Here is a 6,272-nt window from a genome sequence, read left to right on the forward strand (position 1 = left end):
GATTGGCTCACTCCGACTGGGGATGAAAACCAGAGGAGGAACAGGGAGTGGTTGGAGGCCAGCCGGAGCTTGCCGCGGAGTGCAGGCGGCAATGAACACGGAGACTTCAGTGTTCATGGTGTGCCACCAAAAACATTGTCTGATGAAAGCCAAGGTCTGACGGGAGCCAGGATGACCGGTGAGTCTCGAAAAATGTGCCCATTCCCAGGACAAATATCCGGTTAGCCGGGCACCCCCGGAAACGAGTGAATAACAGGGCCCATCTCGCCTGCCTGGAGTTGAGGTGCTTGGCGGTACGAAGATATTCCAGGTTCTTATGGTCCGTCCACACCAATAAGGGATGTTCCGCCCGTCTAACCAGTGCCTCCACTCCTCCAACACCATCTTAACTGCGAGTAATTCTCGATTTCCCACATCATAGTTCCTCTCAGCGGGGTTAAGACGATGGGAAAGGAAGGCACAGGGATGCAGCTTCTGGTCCTGGGCATAACTCTGGGACAGGACAGCCCCCACTCTGACGTTCGAGACGTTGACTCCACCACGAACTGACGGGACTGGAGGGGATGGCTTAAGATGGGAGCTGTAGTGAATCGCTGCTTGAGGTCGAACGCCCGGTCAGCTGCTGGATACCATATGAACGGAACCTTGGGAGAGGTGTGTGCAGAGAGGGGGGAAGCAAGGGTGCTGTAACCCCGGATGAAATGAGCAAACCCCAGGATACGTTGCAGCTGCACTCTGGATGTGAGTTGAGGCCAATCCACCACCGCTCTAACCTGGTCAGGGTCCTTCTGAATATTCCCTGCAGCGATGACATATCCTAGGAAGGAGATGGTGGAGTGATGGAACTCACATTTCTGCCTTCACGCAAATTTGATTCTCCAGGAGACGCTGGAGGACACTGTAATAAATGAGGACATCGTCGAGGTAGACAAACACAAATCGGTTCAACATGTCATGGAGCACATCATTGACCAGGGCCTGGAACACTGCGGAATGTTGGTCAGTCCGAACGGCATCACCAGGTACTCGTAGTGCCCGCTAGCCGTGTTAAAAGCTGTCTTCCACTAATCTCCTTCCCGTATCCAAACCAGATGGTAGGCATTCCGAAGGACCGCCCCCTGGAGATGCTCGAAAGCCGAGGAGATGAGTGGTAGTGGGTAACATTTTTAAAATATAATGTAAGTAAGGCCCCGTTAGTCGATCTTCTCCACAAAGAAGAACCCTGCGCCGGCGAGGGAGGCAGATGGATGCATAATCGCTGCAGCAAGAGTCCTCAATGTGCTCCTCCATCGCTTTGGTCTCCGGACCCGACAGGGAATAAAGTCGCCCCCGAGGTGGTGCCCGAATGAAGGTTGATTGCACAGTCATAGGGCCGACGCAGAGGAAGAGATGTGGCGCGGGCAGAGTTGAAAATATCCCTTAAGTCCTGGTACTCCGCAGGAATTGTGGAGAGATCCGAGGCTTTACCCAAGCCCGCCAGGAGACGTCCCGGGGCAGCCTGCGCCGACTTCAGACAATGTGCATGGCAAAACGGACTCCAGTCCATGATGGAACACTTAGCCCAGTCAATTTGTGGGCTGTGCCTCTGGAGACATGAAAACCCCAAAACCATGGGTACATTAGACTATCATAGCCTCACTGTGGTTGCCTGAGACTCGCAGGTTGATAGGAACAGAAATGTGGGTGACTCCGCCAATAGAGCGCCCATCCAGCACTCTGACGTCCATCGGGATGGAAAGGGGTTGAGTGGAGATACCTAGCTCCGACACCAGGGTAGTGTCCATGAAGCTCTCGTCGGCCCCAGAGTTAATGAGCACCCGGATGGATTTGGACTGGGTAGCATAGAGGGGGTTACAATTAGTGAGAGATTGGAACCTCCCCGTACAGCTCACCAGTGTACTCGTACCTACTGATGAGCCTGGTCTTTTAATGGGCAAGTAGATAAGAAATGTCCCGTAGCTCCACAATACAGACATCTCGGTGTTCAGTCTGCGTAAGTGCTCAGCAGGAGACAATCTAGCCACGCCCAGTTGCATGGGCTCCAGAGGAGGCGAGTCGACAGCCCTCTGTGATTTCCGAGGGCACTCGGGTGACACCGGATTCTCTCGGAAATGTAGACTTCGGGGATTTCCGGGATTCCTCGGAGGTGAGTTGGAATTCGAGGGCGACAGGGAACAGACCCCTTCTCCCTCCTGTGTTCCCGTAGCCGTCCATCGATCCAGATGGTCAAGGCTATGAGGGAGTCAAGGTCCATGGGCAGCTCCCAGGCTGCGAGCTCTTCTTTAATCACCTCCGATAATCCATGAAGGAACGTGTCGAACAGGGCTTCTGGGTTGACATAGTTGGAGCAGCTTACAAGCAGCCTGCAGGCAGGATCAGGGTCAGGACAGGCAGAAACTGGGAAGACTAGAAAAAGCAAAAACTAGAGCACAGGAAACACAGGAACACGCTGGTGGGACTTGACGGGACAAGACGAACTGGCAACAGACGAACAGAAAACACGGGTATAAATACACGAGGTAATGGGAGACACCTGGTGGGTGTTGGAGACAATTACAAGATAGGTGAAACAGATCTGGGTGTGACAAGCCTACACAATCGCTTTCAATATACCAGTGTTTGTGTAAACCTTCAAAAGAATTGCTGGTATAAAAAATAGAATACATCAAATTATCCATGTATTTTTTCAAAGGTGGTTGCAATGCAGTGAAACGTTTGTCCTGCACTAGTGTGTTATTCCCAAAGTTTAGCATGTGTTTCCATGGCAACTACCCATTGTGAACTAACAATTGTGCAATGTGCATAGATACAGATGTCTACTTTAAAATGATTTTCTATGTTGAATGTCTTGTGTTCTTGTTTGTCATGTGGGTTATCTTCATTTATCTCTCACTAATGTCCATATGGCTCATCTCAGCCATGACTTTTGGAAGGGATATGTGGAATAACCTGCACGGGCTCTTTCTGTCCTCTAAACATCAGTAAATGAAGTGAATGCAAGTCTGTGGTACCGTAGTGTACTAGAGTTGACCTAATTTCACTATGGTGAGTAAAATAATTGAAATGTGATCCATTGACTTCACCAGCATGCTGTTTTACGTTTTTCTTCTCTAACACTTTCCCTATATCTAGGCGAATGATGGTGGATCAGCATCATTTCATGGGGACTGGATCAAAACGGGAAGAGGACCTTGTGTCTGCCTCTGAGCAGACCTCTTTGAATTCTTCAAGGTAGTAGACCCCCTGCTGAATGTTTGAAAGAAATTGTGGAGACAGTGTAGGGGGAAAATGAGTGTTCCTTCAGAGATCATGTATTTGCCTAGTGTACCTGTTACCATGTAACTGCATTGCAGTTACTGGCACAATACACATAAATCACTGCCAACTGTTTATCAAATCAAATCAAATTTATTTATATAGCCCTTCTTACATCAGCTGATATCTCAAAGTGCTGTACAGAAACCCAGCCTAAAACCCCAAACAGCAAGCAATGCAGGTGTAGAAGCACGGTGGCTAGGAAAAACTCCCTAGAAAGGCCAAAACCTAGGAAGAAACCTAGAGAGGAACCAGGCTATGAGGGGTGGCCAGTCCTCGTCTGGCTGTGCCGGGTGGAGATTATAACAGAACATGGCCAAGATGTTCAAATGTTCATAAATGACCAGCATGGTCAAATAATAATAATCACAGTAGTTGTCGAGGGTGCAGCAAGTCAGCACCTCAGGAGTAAATGTCAGTTGGCTTTTCATAGCCGATCATTAAGAGTATCTCTACCGCTCCTGCGGTCTCTAGAGAGTTGAAAACAGCAGGTCTGGGACAGGTAGCACGTCCGGTAAACAGGTCAGGGTTCCATAGCCGGAGGCAGAACAGTTGAAACTGGAGCAGCAGCACGGCCAGGTGGACTGGGGACAGCAAGGAGTCATCATGCCAGGTAGTCCTGAGGCATGGTCCTTGGGCTCAGGTCCTCCTAGAGAGAGAAAGAAAGAGAAAATTAGAGAGAGCATACTTAAATTCACACAGGACACCGGATAAGACAGGAGAAGTACTCCAGATATAATAAACTGACCCTAGCCCCCCGACACAAACTACTGCAGCATAAATACTGGAGGCTGAGACAGGAGGGGTCAGGAAACACTGTGGCCCCATCCGATGATACCCCTGGACAGGGCCAAACAGGAAGGATATAACCCCACCCACTTTGTCAAAGCACAGCCCCCACACCACTAGAGGGATATCCTCAAACACCAACTTACCATCCTGAGACAAGGCCGAGTATAGCCCACAAAGATCTCCGCCACGGCACAACCCAAGGGGGGGGGGCCAACCAAGACAGGAAGATCACGTCAGTGACTCAACCCACTCAAGTGACACACCCCTCCTAGGGACGGCATGAAAGAGCACCAGTAAGCCAGTGACTCAGCCCCTGTAATAGGGTTAGAGGCAGAGAATCCCAGTGGAGAGAGGGGAATGTTTTGTAGTTTGTAGCCTTCTATGACAGCCAACACCCAACATCACAGCCATGGCTTAACTTGCTTTGTATTTCACCCACTATAAACTGGAGATTGTTATCGGTTGTTTTTCTTCTGCCACTAATTGGATAACTGGATAATGAGCGCAACATATGGTTTTATGTGTTTTTGCAGATGTTCCACTGAGAGGGTGATCCGCAGTGTTCGTCAGTACGTGGAGGCAGGGCTCGTGTCATGGCATTGCATCCCACTGTCACAGCCTTGGGAGAACACTCTCAACCTTGGTAAAAGAGAGCACTGAATTTGTATAACACGTGATAGGTACAAAAAATACTGCAGGCGAGTGATGATTGAATGGATTACATAATGTTAATTTAGGCCTAACAACTGTCAAAAGCAGGTGATTACCTCTGGGTATTGCCTCTGTCTCAGGGCAGATTTTACATCTCTCAGGTATAGGTCCAAGCACACCTGTAAATGTCACCTCCACCAATCACAACAAAAGCCACAGGGCAGAGAATTATGAAGTCATCGATGATAACTTCCGGTCCATTGATCATGGTGAGACACTCCTTATATTCCAAACACTAGATTGTATCTCTTGGCTGAGTGTCCTGTTCAATCAGAAACCACTGACTAGGACTTTCCTGTGGGCAAAACAAAACATCACTTGAGTAAAAATCTTTGTGTATGTTTTCATAGAGGGCTGTAGCACCAACGGGAATGATAATGATGTCGGACCCTCCACTTCCAACAATCCCCCCAGCAGCCATGAGTATCCATCTTAAACAGCAGGCCGGTTCCCACCTCAGGGCCCCAAAGGAACGCCATGTCAGAGGTCTTTGACAGGGCAAAGGGGAAATGCACTGGGTGGATTTGTTGATACTAATGTACCCAAATCATGTTTTTCACAGCATATGGTAGTAATCAGAGCATGACCCTAAGAAATAGGCCTTTTACTGTCTAGGATGCAAAATTTCTCAGAATCTATCTTCAAAATGTAGGCCTGTCACGTTCCTGACCTGTTTTCTGTTAGTTTTGTATGTGTTAGTTGGTCAGGACGTGAGTTTGGGTGGGCAGTCTATGTTTTCTGTTTCTATGTTGGTTAATGGGTACCTAATATGGCTCTCAATTAGAGGCAGGTGTTTTTCATTTCCTCTGATTGAGAGTCATATTAAGGTAGGTGTTTTCACACTGTTTGTTTGTGGGTGGTTGTCTCCTGTGTCAGTGTTTGTATGTTACGCCACACGGGACTGTTCTCGGTTTGTTTGTACGTTCGGTCTTTTGTGTAGTCATTTTCCTGTTCGTGAGTTCTGCGTTGTATGTAAGTTCGCATGTCCAGGTTTGTCTACTCCGTTTTGTTGTTTTGTTAGTTTATAGTGAAGTTCGTGTTTTCGTCTTTTCTGTAAATAAATAATGTCAACTTCAGAAGCTGCGTTTTGGTTCAATCCATGCTCCTCCTCTTCGGATGAAGAGGAGGAGGACTACCGTTACAAGGCCTAGTTAATGTTTGCTTTGCATTTAGCTAAAGTTAATGTATTATTTTATTTTTCTCTGATAGATCTCTCTCTGAAAAAGGACAAACTCCAGCATCTTCTCCTGAAACTGGACACCATGAAGGACCCTAGATGGCAATACAGCAGTGAGTACTTACAATACTAATGTCTAATGTCTTGCAGTGCTAATGTCTGTTCCACCCCTAAACCTCTATAAAAGGGACACTGGGGATCAAATGAATGAAGTTGCACAGTATTATCTCCCTTCCATTTCATTATATTGCACCAAACACTCCTACTCTACTCATGA

Source organism: Salvelinus namaycush, chromosome 38 (assembly GCF_016432855.1).
Source record: "Salvelinus namaycush isolate Seneca chromosome 38, SaNama_1.0, whole genome shotgun sequence".
Classification (NCBI taxonomy): domain Eukaryota; kingdom Metazoa; phylum Chordata; class Actinopteri; order Salmoniformes; family Salmonidae; genus Salvelinus; species Salvelinus namaycush.